At 44.1% G+C, this 16298-nt stretch overlaps 1 protein-coding gene across 2 annotated transcripts in view; it reads right to left on the minus strand.

Annotated features, from left to right (window-relative positions):
* The window catches only part of EVA1A (eva-1 homolog A, regulator of programmed cell death), a 75116-nt gene extending 63452 nt beyond the window's left edge, over nt 1–11664 (minus strand). The window contains exon 1 of one of the 2 annotated variants that reach the window (XM_032176744.2): nt 11421–11664. The gene's annotated coding sequence lies outside the window, so the exon portion shown is untranslated. Of the gene's footprint in view, nt 1–2339; nt 2600–11420 lie in introns of those variants that run through there. The other variant, XM_032176743.2, reaches the window with a different exon arrangement.
* Nucleotides 11665–16298: the final 4634 nt, after the last annotated feature.

A 16298-nucleotide genomic window follows, 5' to 3' on the forward strand; every position in this document is an offset into this window, starting at 1 on the left:
AGTAATTAACTTTTAACAGAGTTAATAAGTGGCAGAACTGAGATTTGAACACAAGAAGCCTGACGCCTAAGCCTGAAACCATCACTGTGAGCATCGACGGCACTGAGCTAGATTCTAAGTATGTAAGACCAGGGGAGAGATAAACAAAATACTGTAAGAGAGATATATTTATTTAAAAAAAAAAAGGTGGGGAAAGGGGAGGCTGAGGCTGAGGCTGAGGCTGAGGCTTTCCCCCAACCTGGGGCAGGGCAGGGAGCAACAAAACGGTCTGTAGGAACTGAAGAATGATGCTTCACCCAAAAGGAGACTTAACTTCTAGTCTCAAAGATTGATTGCCAGCCAAGGAGGAAGAAGGGCATTCAAAAAGTCAGGACCTAGAATACCAAAAGAATAGCGGGTTGGGGGAATGTCAGGAACATTGAGGAAGTGGCGTAAGGTGAGGCCAGTTGTGAAGAGCCATGTGTACAAGGCCGGAGGTTACATTTTATTCTGTAAAAACAGTGATTTTCAAACTTTAACATGCAGAGGAATTACCTTTAGTGCTTGTAAAACACCTGCAGATTCCCAATTCCTATCCCTTCTGTTAGCAATAGGGGACCAACAAGGGTGCTAAGGCAATATAGCAGCATGACCTGCTGTGGATTTGGCAACAGAATTCTGGCACTGGAATGGAGGGAAAGACTGGGATAGAGACTGGTATAATCAGCCAAACTAGAGCAGATAAAAGGATGAGAGCTGGAAATAATGGCACTCTTCATGAAGTGATACATTAAACCTGGGCTTCTCAACCTCAGCACTATTAACATTTTAGGCTAGATAATTCTTAAATCTTGGAAGTGGAGTGGGGGAGGGGGGAGATGTCTTGTGCAATACAGGATATTTGGCAGCATCCCTGGCCTCTACCCACCAGATGAATAAGCTCCTCTTCTACTTACATGATGACAGCCAAATATGTCTCCAGACATTGCTAGATGTCACTTGGGAAGTAAAATCAAAATTCTAGTTGAAAACCATTAATTTAAGCCTGCTTTACAGATGAGGAAATCCAGCTACAGAAAGGTACAGAAAGGCCCCAGCCAGGATTCAAGCTGGTGGTCTCACTCCAGGGCCTGGGCTCTTAGCCACTGCGCTTGACTGCCTTTATGGAAAGGAGATTCAAGTCAGCCTTCTGAACAGTATTACACATTTTGTGACAGACTGGATGACAAGAAGGGGATGAATTAATAAGGTTCAAAGGTGAAACCTCAGTGCTTGCCACTGAACTCAGAGGACAGTAGATAATAAGTAGTTTGGGTCTGAATAGAATCGAGGTATATTAGGTCAAAAGGGAAAAAGCCTGGTCCCTTGTACTATGAGAAAGGAGGTGGCGGGGGGGAGTTGGGGGGACAGTTCTTGCTCACTAAAAAGAAGAATCTTCTGTAGGGCGGGACTTGAAGTGTGTGTGTGGTATAGACCAGCTAGGACCCAAATCCTGGCTGGGCCCTTTCCTAGCTAGCTGTGTGGCCCCATCTCATTTTGCCCGTTTGTAAAACAAGGGGTAAGAGTCCTTACACATAGGCTTGTTATGAGAACTCAGGCAGTTAATAAGAACAACATGGCAAGCCAGGACGATGTGGTTGGCACTCCTCTCCTTCCAGGACATCCTCATTTCCTCCATGCCCCAACGCCCTCCGTATTGCGTGCCAACACCTCCCCTTACCCCTGAAGAGTAGGGGTGGGGACCCCTACGCAGACCTCCCAGATAGAGCAGCGTGGACTGTCTGGGCGCCCCTCTCCAAAAGCAAAGCGTCCCACTGGGACTTTAGGGGGCGCCAACAGCCTTTCATTCCCTGATCCACTCGGCTTTCGGGGTCCTGGGGGTCGCCAAATGCGCGCGGCGAGTTGTCTGCCTCCGAAACAAACCAGGTAAATAGTCCACGGTGCAGCACGTACATTTCTGGCAGGTCCGCCCCCCGCAGGCTTGGGATCGAAGCCAGTCAGGCTCAGCCCAGCTCCCAGAGGCACAGGAGAGAAGCGCCAGATTTGGGAACGACCTGCTTTCCGAAGCTGGGCTGCAGAGGGAGGGAGTTGAGAGTTGTTCTATCCAGAAAGAAGCAGGGGGGCGAGAGAAGAAACAGGGAAGTGGGAGGAAGAGGAGGCAAAAAAGAAAGCGCTGGGAAGCAAGAGTTCCCTGTGGGACCCAGCCTACAACACCTGGGCAGGGGCTTGGGAACAAAGCAGCGGCTTCAGGTCAGAAGTGCTCTGGGTGTTTCCGAAAAGAGGGTGCTCCGGAGAAGCTGGAGCCCGCTGGGGATGCCGGGTGCCCCAGAGTTCAGGGAGCGCTCTCAGGCGCCTCTTACCTTTGCTGGGGCCCCGGCGCGCACTTCCGGGGACTGCGCTTGGGGCGCGCGGGGCCGAGCAGGGGGACCCGGAGCTGATCACTGAGGGGCGGACGCAACGAAGCGCTGCCCGGAGCTTGGGCAGGCACCAGCACCTCGGAAAGGAATCCCGGCGGAGGGGCCGCCGGGGTCAGGGCTGGCCTGGGGACGTGGGGTCCCGGCCTGGGTGCTCACGGGCGGCGGCGCCAAGCCCCGCAGAAGCTGGAGGAGCCCGAGTCAGTGGGAGGAAAAGGTTGTCTCATTTCCTTCGATCTCCCCCCTCCTCCACCCGCTTGGCTCCGGACCTGCCCTCCCTCTCCCCCGCCCCCTTCTGCAAGCCAGCGGCCCATGTGGGCGCCCACAAGACGCGAAACCTGAACGGCTCCCTCCGCGCCAGTTAGTTCACGCTCCCAGCTCCTGCCTGCCTCCCTGCGCTGCTGACTGTCTGCAGGACCGGCGAGGTTCCCTATCGGTAGTCCGCAACCTATCCCGGTCCTCCAGCCTTTCCCCATGCTGGGACTAGCCCAGATTTGAAAGCAGACCTCCAAGCCCCTGCCAGCATCCATCCTCTCATTCCTGTCCCGTCGCCTGCTTTGAGCCTGTATTCAGCTACTCAACTCAGACAGGAAATAACCACTTACTTTGTTAAATGTGATCAATTTTTTTTTTCTGAGTGGGAAGTTAAAGCCTGATGGATAATCTCGAAGGAATGTTCATTTTTATCGGAAGAAATGCAGCTGAGGCCTCCGTTTGGCCTTTCTCTTTCAGGGTTGGGGTTTTGTTTGTTAAAATCAACAAGTATTTATTGAGAGTGATGGGCGCTCAGCTGGGCGCTGGAAACGCAGAAACAACCAGAGGGACACCCTGTTCCTAGACAATCGTCATAGGGGATGAGTGCAGGGAGAGAACAGGTCCCGGGATGCAGTGGTCTCTTAAGAGATGGGTCACGGAGTGAAAGAGCCTTCTACAGAATCAAAATAAAAGCTTGGACAGAGGGAAGACGGAATAAGAAAGCCTTCAGGAAGTGGTCTAGCAAAGAACACAGCCAGGGCAGTGAGTGATGGTGGGGAACAGGGAGGAAAATGTTGTGCCAGTCCGTTAGGAAAGGAGAGGAGCTCCTAGAAGCAGTGGGATGGAACTGACAAGATCTGATGACCAAGGGCTTGAAAGGGAGAAGATGAGGAGAGGATGAAGGAGAGAGGTAACTCCCAGGCCTCTGGCTAGAGTAGCCAGTGACCAAGTGGATGACTAGAATCTCAGAGTACCTTCTGGAGCTGCTACTCCAAGTGTGGTCCAGAGACTGGCAGTACTAACACCACATGGAAGCTTGATGGAAATGAAGACCCTCGGGCTGCACTTGAACCACTGGATTAGTATCTGCAGCTTAACAAGATCCCTAGATGATTCAAATGTGCATTAGAATTTGGAAGCACTGCCCGCTAGACCACTGACTGTGTATTATACTGTATATTGGACTGACTGTATATTAGACTATGGAGCCCTGGGTGTAAAGGCCAAACACCTGGGGAGCTTTAAAAACCAGTAGGAGGCCCCAGCTCCACCCTCGCAAATATTTCTTTAATTGTGTGGGGTGGAGCTCCCACATCAGTTTTTTTTTTCAGATGCTCTCAAGATGATCTCATACAGCCAGAGATGAGAGCCAGTGTTTCAGACTTACTCAAGAGCTACTTCATTTTACCTTGAAATGCTGCTTTTCAGAAAGGAAAACAACACCTATCTGTAGATGAAAATGTAAAGACAGGTTATCCCACTGTCATGCAGAGACAACTGGTCTGGTAGAAAGGGCCCTTGTTTCCTAAACTAATCAGGGAACAAGGCTGTAGCCTCAGACAGCACTAAATTACTCTCTGAACTGGAGAAAGTACTCCTCTCTCCGACCTCTGTTTCCTTATCTGTAAAAAGAATACACACTTGCCTGACTCCAAATTCCACACTCTGGCATGCAAGGTGCCATCATCAGAGCTCCCCCTAACTCTCCAGCTTTCCAGCAGGCATATGGAGAGGCTGTGTTGAGAAGCGGGGTTTCCTGATATAATACTACGTGTGTTAGCCAAGGGCACAGCCCTGTACGAATATCAGAGATCAGAGGTTTGTGTGCCAAGCACAGGAGCACACATACAATCAGTGCTCAGTAAATGTGTGTTGAATGAACTAATTAGTAAAGAAATAAATAAATAGGGCACAGGTGCCGATAGGTGAGCATAGACTTTCTATAGATGGGCCCTAATCTTGAGCCTATTTATTTGCCCCCCAGGCTGGAGAAAGGACACCTGGAAGCACTCTGACCCAATCTAGCTTTGGATTTAAAAATACTACCACTACTAAGAACTGCTAATATGTGTTGGTACTTAGTACGTGCCAGTCACTGGGCTATGTCTCACTTATAAACATTGCCTCATTTTATTAAAATGAAGCAGATACTGTTGAACCCCCTACACTTCAACAGATTTCAGGAATCACAGGTATGGAGAGACTAGAGCTGCCATCTAGATTATCTCCTGCTGGTTGTGCAGAAGGACAGAAGTGCATCCATTGCTAGCCTGAGAGCCCCTCTTGGGGTTCCGGTGGGTCATTCTCCAGAACATGCATCCCTGCATGAAGGCCAACATTGAGATAAATGGCTACTTAAGGATCCTACAGAGGTAGATTCTACCAGGAGCTATGTCAGGGGACCTATGGGTTATGGCTGCACCTTGGAAAGGAACCCCTCAAAGCTACTAACTTCATGCTTGCATGCACACGTGTGTTCATGTGTGTGTGTATGCTTTTAATGAGAGCCTCTTAGATACCAAACTCTATGCCAGACCTTTTCACATACATTTATTTTAATCAACACAGCATCTTGATTGGCTAAGTACTCTTGTTCTGTTATTTTATAAATAAGCAAACTGTAACAACATGAAGATCTGTTCGTCTCTGTAGCCCAAGTTTCTTTTTTTTTTTTTTTTTTTTTTTTTTTTTCTCTGTCGCCCAGGCTGGAGTGCAGTGGCGCGATCTCGGCTCACTGCAAGCTCCGCCTCCCGGGTTCACGCCATTCTCCTGCCTCAGCCTCCCGAGTAGCTGGGACTACAGGCGCCCGCCACCACGCCCGGCTAATTTTTTTGTATTTTTAGTAGAGACGGGGTTTCACCATGGTCTCGATCTCCTGACCTCGTGATCCTCCCGCCTCGGCCTCCCAAAGTGCTGGGATTACACCAAGTTTCTTAAGTATACATTCTATTGCATCATTGTTCCTGTCCACCACCTCTGCCCACCCCCATTCTATGGAGGCGAGAATCTTCATTTCAAGTCCCATTTGCTTGTTATGGTTATAAGTTATCGAAACTCTCCGTGCCTCATTTTCCTACCCACAAAATAAGTTGTCTTTGATTGCTCTTTTTTGAAGGTACTGTGTGTGGCTTGACACTCTAGGCTGAGAGGAGATGAGGGGAGATAACCCATAGACTGTTAAGAGAAACTGAAAACACTGGGGTGATTTATTCCAAGATGAGAGGGCTCATTGCTTCATTAATGACAAAATTATTATAAAAGAGAGAAATAGCTATTTTCCATTTCCAGGGAGACATATTTATGGAACAGTGCCAGATATCAATTAAGACTTTAGGTCAGATGTGAGAAATAGGCATTAAGCCTCTGCTAGACCAGGGCCAATTCTCAATGGCTACCTTTTGAAGCTGCCTATCCTGGTCTCATAGGGTCTGCTGGATAGGCCTTCAGGGTAGAGTTGGTCAGGGAACACAGGAGAGGTTGGAATGCACAGGCTGATACAGGAAGCGCAGAGGAGTAGGGAGTCCATGTGCACAGGCACAGCGTACAGCTCCAGTTCTAACCAGAGGTGAAGAATTAGAGGAAGAAAAGGGTTCATCTCAGGAAACCAGGATCTGCAGCTCAGGATCTCAAGTAACCACTTCATGCCTGGTTCTCGCCTCAAGGCTGAGAGCTGGGGCTCTCAGTGTGGGCAGCCTTGCGGATGTGGGCAGGTAATGTCAGTGGAGTGCATAGGGCTCCCACGGCACTGGTGGTCAGAGCAGGGAACCACGATCCCCCCACACTGATGTTGTGGCCAACAGCACATCCAGCTCATGGAAAAAGTCTAGTAGCCAGGGCCCCTTCAGCTAATACAAAGATGTGATCGTTTTAATGCTCAGTGAGTGGAGGCTGTGGCATTCCCTCAGTGGCACAAATATTGTGATGACAAGATTTGATAGGAGGATCGTGTTCCACCCATGTCACCACTGAGCCCCATCGATCAGCTACTGTTAGACAAGACTCTAGCCACATTCCTGTTGCTTCTGCTTCCAAAACTCCATCTGCATTTGCATAGCAGTAATTTGATGATTTTACACAAAGCTCATTGTGGCAAATATTTACTAGTTTTTGCTTCAAACAGAAATACAACCTCAGACTTTTATTACCCCCATTTTACTGATGAACAAACTAAGGCACAACACCCAAAGGCAGCCAAAAACAAAAACAAACTGAGTCACCAGCTGAGCGAAGGTGAAACCCTTAGACTCCTATGGTTTACCCAAAAATGATGAGCTGCCAAAGGCACCACAAGATGCTTGCAGTGAGAATATGTCCAGATATGTCCTCACCCAAAATCATCTGGCACTGTGTAACCCATGTGTCTATCAATGCAGTTCAGCTTAACTGTCATTTCCTGGAGACTGCCCGCCCTTCACAGAGAACTGTCCTAGACACCATAGGCAACCTTGCTGCACTATATACTCAGCTCTCACCTGGTGCATGTTCTGAAATCACAAGCTGGGCTCCAGACCAGACCAATTGAATCAGAATCTCTAGGAGTAGGGCTTTTTTTTAAACCTTTCCAGATAATTACAATGTGCCGTTAGGATTGAAAGCCACTTCTGTAGGAAATGCAGAGACAAATTCCAGGTCCTCACAGATGAGAAGTTTATAAAACAGTAAGGAGATCAGTCTAGTAGTGGATGATCTTCAAAAGTCACCAGAAAAAGAAGAACATCAAAACTACTCTCTTGTTTGTGGAGTATTAAGACAATGCCATACAATGTGAAAGACAAAAATCCCTGGACTTTTCTCTGCCGTAAGTGACTGAAATCATCCCCATGTGGTAGGATGTGGGGATTTTCCTACCCCACAAGGTAGGAAATCTGGTTTTGTCCCAAGAAAGTACAAATGATTGAAACCAGAATCCTTGCCTGCTTCCACTATGGCACTGCTATTTACAAGAAGCCTTCAAACTTCCAGCTCTTATTAATTCCAGAAGTAGTAAATGATCTCCAGGAGTGATGGAGCAAGGCAGGCATGTAAAGCGAATAATGAAAGACAAAGGAAATTGCCTCATGGCCTGATGAGAGGCTAATGGATGTGCAGACAGAGACACCAATGTGTCACAATTAATGATGTCACTTTAGGAAAATCAGGAGGCCGAAAATTTTTTTTCATGCTTTGCCCTACAGTCATTTCCTATCTATTCATCTTATCAAAAGTGAACTTGAAAAGAAAATGTATACTTGTTTAAAATGTTAGTTTGGAGAAATGAGGACAACCTTTCTCTTTCTCTCTTTCTCTCTCTCTCTATCTCTCTCTTTCTCCTGTTGTCTCACTTTTGCTATTGCATTTCCTGGCAAAGTAATGGGACTTCTGTTAAGGTCCATGGATAGTCATTAACCAAGTGGCATTTACATTCATTCATTCCATGATAGCCTGCTGAAATGAAACTAGTCATTTGATAGTATTAGCTACTAACATCACCTAGACACCAAAGGTCAAAGAATGCAGTATGCCTTATTTATAGTCCAACCTTTCGCCAACTTTTTATAAGGTCTAATGGATGCATTTAATTGCCAAATAAATCAATGTTGACAGTTATACCCCCTCTGCAATTCTAGATTCCAGATGTAGACAACCAAATTATAAAAACCCACATTCTCCAGGCTTTGTCTTTTTTTTCAGAAAGCAAAGTTTTACCTGTACAAAGGAATATGAGAGGATGCCAGGAGCACAAGTCAGTTGTTCAAAAGAACTTTTCATGGAACTAAGACCTCCAGGGAATATAAGCCACACAGCTAAGTTTCCACATGTTCTCATCACGTCTCTCACCTTTTTAAATGTGTAATGTGCCCGAAAAGGATGAAATATTGAGTAAAATGCATCAATTAAGTATCCTCTTTATCTGTTCTATTGTGGAGTTGGGGTTTATCTTGTTGAATTATTTCCTCACAGGCCCTAGTCAGAAGAATAGAGATTTAAATACTCCTGGATCAAACACTTTGTCTTGCTTGGGGTAATAGAGTAGAAATCAAAATATTTCTCTAGCCAGTTGCTGCTGCCCAATACAACATTTCTTCTGATTAATGATAGGTTTTTAATTAAAACATATTCACCATTTAAACCATAAACATAGCTTAGTATAAATTTTGCTTCTTTATTATTTTTTCTATTTTCTATAGGGGAATTCTCATGCCCAGGCTGACACCTCTTCTTCATTTTTCATCTTGACTAACAAGGTTAAATAAGCATAAACAGAACTTAAACAAATCATCCATACACAACACTCTCTTTCTAACCAACAGGAAGCCACTGTAAAATTGAGAGATTTCAATTATAAAAAATGAGACAATGAAACTATGAAAGATTCCTAGAGAAAATGCTAATAGTTGTGCTTTAAGAAAATTCAAGTTAGATCCCAAGTCACAATATACATGGGCTGCAAAAAGTTGTCAATAAGATAAATATTTTAAAAATAAGATAAATCTATTTTTTTATTGAAAATACCATTGACTCTCATTATAAAATTGAGATATCCCACTACATTTTAATCTCATGACCTGTTTGAAAAATTATCCTGCATGTCTAGAAAACTATACATTTTTAGAGAAAAAAGATACATAAGAGTTTGGAATAAAGTATAACTTTTGAGTTAAACTAGCTCACCCTCATAGCATACCTGAACTGGACACTGAGCCCTATGTTAGGGTTCCATTATGAGACTGCCTGCAACTCTTCCAAATTCCTCAAAGACTTATTTTCTGTAACTCTGTGAAAGGTGTCAACCTGAGAAATTAAGAGTGATTTGGTTTGAAAGATAAATGGGCAAAACACAGGACAGATGACAAATCATACCGAGCTCTTAATCTCCCTGAAGAGTGTACACTAACCAGAACAGATTATTGAGGGGGCCCCAAATTTCTGAAACCCGCATAGTTCATGCTTTTAATCCATTCTTCGATTCATAGATTTCATGGTTGCAAATTCTGGAACACGGTATCCTTATGCACAGGTATGCTAGATCTAATCAAACCAACTGGATGGCAATGTGTTCATGTCCCCGGTGCCCAAATCGGAGTGGTTTCCATTGCTTAAACCAGTGTCTGCGACCAGCAACCAGTTGGTCTCCTGTGTCTGAAGACATCTGATGGAGTTTGGGATCTACTGTAGATGTAAATGAAGAATCTAAAATTTTGATCCTAACAGAAGAAGAGCTAATAAATGAAAGGCTGATTCACTTGCTTCATTTTTAGTCCACACTGGGAATCTGTTAAATTAGCAGATTTGATTAATATATGAACAATACAATACTCTTGATTTATTTTAAATGGCTTGCTGTACTTTCCAGAAGCATAAAGTTTACTTGTAATGAGATGTGCAGGGCAACAGAGCTTCCTATGACTTCAAATTCCCTGGGCACATGGGAAGTTTGGTCTGGGGGGCTTTTCTCTGTACAAAAGCCCTTGCTTGCAAGGCCTTTCCTCCTCATCCTTGTTTCCTCTCTCCTTCTCTTTAATCTTCCCACTGTCTCCTTCCCCTGCCTCGAACATACCTGAAGCTCCCCCATGTTTATGTTAATAATGTATTATTGTTAGATAATCAATAATAAATCATTGTTACTAAATAATCAATTATCATTAAATAATTAAGTAAAATTTAATAATTAAAGGATATTATTTAATATTAAATAATAATTGTTAGCTAATAATAAATAAATAATTATTAAATAAACCTTCAAGATTCTGGACCCATTTCTAGATATTGTTCTTTTTTTAATTTTTATTTTATTTTATTATTTTGGGGGTACAGGTGATTTTTGGTTACATAGATAAATTCTTCAGTGGTGATTTCTGAGATGTTAGTGCACCTGTCACCCGGGCAGTATACACTGTACCCAATGTGTAGTCTTTTCTCCCTCACCTGCCTTCCAACCTTCCCCCCTCAAGTCCCCAAAATTTATTATATTGTTCTATGCCTTTGCATCCTCATAGTTTGGCTCTCATTCGTAAGTGAGAGCATACAATATTTGCTTTTCCATTCCTGAGCTACTTCGCTTAGAATAATGGCCTCCAGCTCCATTCAAATTGCTGCAAAAGACATTATTCTGTTCCTCTTTATGGCTGAGTAGTATTCCATGATGTACATACACTACATTTTCTTTATCCTCTGGTTGGTTGATGAGCACTTAAATATGCAAAGATATGGAACTATGCTTTCATATCTTTGCAATTGCAAATTCTGCTGCTATAAACATGTGTTACATGTGTCTTTTTCACATGACTTCTTTTCCTTTGGGTAGATACCCAATAGTAGGATTGGTGGATCAAATGGTAGTTCTACTTTTAGAACTTTAAAGAATCTCCGTACTGTTTTCCATATTTACATTCCCACCAGCAGTGTAAAAGTGTTCCCTTTTCATCACATCCATGCCAACATATATTGTTTTTTGGCTCTTTAATTATTTAATTTTAATTTAATAAATATTCTAATAATTTTTAATTATTTCCAGATATTTTTATTTATACTTCATTCTTTTCATAACCAAACTTCTCAAACAAATGGTATTCACTCGCCTCACTTTCTTAATCCCCTTCAATCCTCAGCTCATGGTAGTCTGGTTTTTGTACCCAACACGCCACTGAAACTGCCCTCATTAAAGTCCCCCGTGGCTGCCTCCTGCTAATGCTCCTCATCTCCCTGCAGTACTTGCTGCTGTAGCCACATCCTTCTTCATACCCACTCCTCCTTTCACTTCTGTGCTTCTCCATTTCCTAGATCCCCTCCTACCTTTGTGATCATTCCTCCTCTGTGACCTTCTTTAACTGGCTTTGCTTGGTAACAGACACATCTGTTTGCGTCACTAAAATGCTTCAGGGGTTGCCCACCTCTTACAAGATAAAATCAGGTCTCCTTAGTATGGGATGCAACGTCCTTCAGGGTCAGCCCCTACATGTCTCTCCCAACCATTCAGTACCAACCCATCTTCTGCTTCAGCCATGTCAACCTTTTTGCAGTTTCACAAACAGGTTATGCTATTTCACGCTTCTGTACCTTTGTACAGAATGTTCTTGACTCCACCTCGTCCTCCACTAAGGAATTCCAGCTTATCTTTTAAGACTGAGGACAAAGGTGAGCAATTCGGGGAAGCTTTGTCTGCCCTCAAACAGAGGCAGCAACCCCACCTGAGTCCTGGGCATCTGTGACACATTTTCACTGTAGAGCTCTGCACCCTGTTACGTCTCCCACATCCGGGTCCTGTGAGGGCAATAGGTTCTTGTTCATCTCTCTGTCTCAAGTTTGCACACTGCACCTACCACATGATTAGGGTGCAAGAAATGCATGCTTCTTTTACTTCTCTAATTTAATATAATTTGCCCTGAGCTTTCTATTCATTTCATAGAAAATTTTAATTTCAGTTATTACTGGGGCATGTCCCCTCCCCAGAGTCAGATTGAAGTCCAGGGTCAGGTAGAGGTGCATGACGCGGAGCATGCAAAGAGACTCTGTCTACCTGGTCACCACATCCAGGCTTGTTTTCCAAAATAGCATGGAGCCCTGAGGCAAGTTCTTCTAAGGCTTGGGCCTGGGGATTCTTTTCACAGAGGTTCTCAAGGTCACAGACCTTAATGTTTAATTATTTCTACCCCAGTGCCACCTTCAGCCCCTCAGCTGCCCTCATTGTTGGTGCTGTTGGAAAGCAAGGTCTGGATGATCATACTTCAAGGGCACCCCAGTGACTCTGTTCTTTCTCTCATTTTCAGAGACTCCCTTAGTCTCCAGTCAGGGTGGACACCTTCATAACTACAAAGCTCCCACTCCTGCCCGTCACAGAGCAGCATGATTCTCCTCAAGGTGCATAGGGAGCTGAAACAAAAACAGAAATAGGGATGTCTCCTACTGGAAAATCTGTTTTCAGCCCCGCAACGAAACAGCTCTCAAAGACAAGGGCATGACAGGGTCTTGCTACCTTTCTGAGGCAAAGAGTACCCTCAGTGAAGAAACCAAGACACAGGTAAATATCTCGATAAATTACTCTGCCATATAACCACCCATGAATTTCTTTAATTATTCAATTAAAAGCATAAATGGTCATGAAAAACACAAATGGAATTGCTCTCCCAAAGAAAGACACGTCTACCTGGCAGCCTTCACCACTCAGCCTAATTCTCCTTCTCGTTCCTTCTCTAAGGAGGAAGCCCTAAAGGCCTGGGATTCCCTGTCTGTGGCCCGGGAACACTACTCACATGGCCAAGTTTATGTGAGCTGCTGACTTGGGCTGCTGACGCAGGGCATTTGCAGCAGCTGCACTAACCCACTTTTTCTCATGGATGATTTTAATCTCTTTAATTTTTGCCCAGCCTGTGAGAAAACTGAAAGCGTGGTTGGGAGGGGGCGGGAGATAGAAGTTACAGGTCATGAGCTGAGTGGCAGCTAAATCCTGTGGGAGGAAGCGAATGCAAGTGTAATCCTTTCAGGAAAACAAGTATTACTGGAGAGGAGAAAGCTGCCAATGTAACTTTGTTCCAAGAATAAATAGCACATTTTCCCTCAGTGTTTGCTTTTCTCTCTTTGATCCCCCTGAAGCCCTCTGGAAATGCCTTGCCAGCAATTTTTCTCCCCTCTGAGGCTGGGGAGAAGGAGCCACAAGCACTCACTTGAGATTCCTCAAATGAAGGCATACAGAGGGGCTCCCAGGCAATGCTGGAGCCATGAGGCCTGTGGAAGCCCTGGATCCAGACGTCGGTGTGAAGTTTAATTACCACAAATATGCCACGGTGTTTGCAAGCATGCAGTCATCATGCCCAGAAGCAGTTTAAAAGGGAATAATAATAGATAGGGTATACATGACTAAAGCCACTGGGAGCCATGGGAGTTTGAAAGTGGGAAAGGAAAGGCAAAGCTCAAGTGGGTTAATGTTTAGCTTTGGTCCCAAGCAAAATAAATGCCTGCACACAGTGAGGCTTACAAGAGCATGCCCTCACCACGGGGAGTTTATGGCTCAAGTGCTCTAGAAACCACAGTCCTTAGTTACTCACACAGTTTCCCCTTCTTTTCCCAGATAGTTTTATTCCAAGGGAGTTGCAGGCAGGGCAATGCCAATGAAAGATGAAAGTCGTGCCATCAGATAGACTTGCATTCAGTCTTGGTTCTCCCACTTCCCACTTACTAGTTGTACTAAATATGACAAGTTAACTACTCAGCGTCCTCATCTGTCACATGGGAATAATAATACTTCTCTTACAGGATGGTCATGAAGAATGTATGAGATGATGGATGTAAACATTTAGGATCATGCTTGACTCTGAGTGTTCAAATGTCAATTCCCTTCCACCACTGCCTCCCCATAGCATCGTTCAAATCAGAAAACAATTACTAAGCACTGATTCATGGAAAGACTGACTTATAGCAGGCTTACATAGGAAGCCGAGTATAAAACCCACTCAATAAGAAATGACATTTGAAATGAAGATTCAAGCCTGAAAAGTGCCAAATAACAGGCAAATGTGATGTCATAAAATTGCACTGAGACACTGATCAATGGCCAGTCCTGACAGTCTGTCTTAGGAATCCCCCAGAGAATTGAGATAGCTAAGTAAAGCTTTGTGGAGAGGGCTGGGCTTGCTCTGGACAGAGCAGCAAGGAACAGCTAGGAAAAGGCAATACACTTATTTGACTTATGTAGGTACACCTTAAGGGATTTTGGGGAGATATCTGGAAAGGAAATTGGGAAGTTTGGTGAGTTAAAGATGATGAAAAATTCTCCATCACTCTCCCCATTGACAGATAAAGTCTATGTCTCTTCTTGAATCTGGGCAGATTCAGTGGCTGCTTAACAAATAGGATGTGGCAGGAGTGATGCTGTGCCAATTTCAGACCTAGCCTTGGAGAGAATCAGTAGCTTTTGCTTCCTGCTTCTGGCTACTTCTGCTTTATAGACACTGCCTTTTAGAATCTAGCCATCATGCTGTGAAAAACCCAAGCCAAATGGAAAAGCTATGTGTAACTCTTCAATCAAAAGCCCAGCTGAGCTCCCAGCCAACAGACAGTAATAAAAACAATCACGTGAGTGATCCATCTTGTATATTCCAACCCAGTCAAGCCCCCAGATGACTTAAGTCCCATTTGGAGCAGAAGAACCACCCAACTGATCCCAGTAAACCCACAGAATTTTAAGAGATAATAAAATGTCACCTGCTGTTGGATACAAATTTGGCGGTGGTATATTATACAACACTAGATAACTGACACAGGAAGGGATTCGTGGGAGGCATTGAACATCAAACACCATAGTCTAAATTCATCACCATCATCATAGAAACTATTAGCAAATGATCACTAAATGCCAGACACTATGAGGTAAGTTTTTATAACTTTTAAAATTTAACCTGCTTATAAACCAGGTAAGTAGGTACTATTATTCATATTTAATAGTCAAGCAAACCAGAATTTAGAAAGGTTTAGAAATTTGCTCAAGATTTTACAGCTAGAAAATAGTAGAGATGGGATTCAAACAAGTTATATTCTGAACACTCTCAAATCTGCCATCTTGTTTCTACAAGGTGAATAAGCAATGGGCGTACTGATAATCTTGACAGATACAAACAACTCTCCAGCTGCAAATTGTCAACCAGTTTGAAAAACCACAAGCTGCCTGGGCTTGTCAAATAATTCCACGCAAAACAACGGCAATAGGTTTAACTCTCATTGTTCAGTGACTATATAGGTATATAAGACAATTTGGGATGAATAAAAATGATGAGTTTATTGAGGAAAATAGAAGCCACTTGTACTAGTTACCTATTTCTGTATAATCACCCCACAAAAACAAAAACAGTAGCTTATAAAAACAATGATCACTTATTATGTCTCATAGTTTTGATGGATCAGGAATTTAGGAGTCGCTCAACTGGGAAGTTCTTAGCTTGGGGTCTCTCAGGAAGTTGTAGTCAGTTGTTGGCTGGGGTTTAAGTCATCTGATGACTTGCCTGGAACTGGTCCACCCCAAGGCAGCTCACGCCTTCATCTGGCAAGTTGGTGCCTGTTGTTGGTGGGAGGCCCCAGTTCTTCATCAGGTGGGCCTCTCCAGAGGGTTATTTGAGTGTCTTCATGGATTGACAACTGGCTTCCCCCAGAGCAAGTTTTCCAAAAGGCAGAAGCCACAGTGCCTTTTAGAATGTAACCTCAGAAGTCACACATCAACCCTTCCACCTTATTCTATGGATTACCTAGAATCATCTCTGATTCAGTGTGGGAGGGGACTCCACAAAATCATGAATACAAGGAGAAAGCAATCATTAGGGGCCATCTTAGTGACTGGCAACCATACTTCTCTATCTATTCCAAGTACTTTGGCTTTGAAGCTTTAAAGCAGGACATTTGAGGTTTTTATAGGTGTCTGTAGGGCTAAGGAACAAAGGTTAAAGAAGTCATTTGGGATGACCCCAGCCTGCATTACCAACATAAGAAATTCTGAAGCAATCATTTGAAAGCTGTTTCAAATATCAGAACATTTTAGGAAACTCCTACCATCTATCTCAGCCAGCAACTCCAAAGTGAGAGATTCTCTAGAGGGCAATGCTGGGCTATCTCAGGTTCCCACAGCACCAAACAGGGTCATTCACAAGAGAGTATCCTGAGTCAGCTGCTAAGAACCTTATATCTGCC

This window comes from Hylobates moloch, unplaced genomic scaffold (genome assembly GCF_009828535.3).
Source record: "Hylobates moloch isolate HMO894 unplaced genomic scaffold, HMol_V3 SCAFFOLD_15, whole genome shotgun sequence".
In the NCBI taxonomy this organism is placed as follows: domain Eukaryota; kingdom Metazoa; phylum Chordata; class Mammalia; order Primates; family Hylobatidae; genus Hylobates; species Hylobates moloch.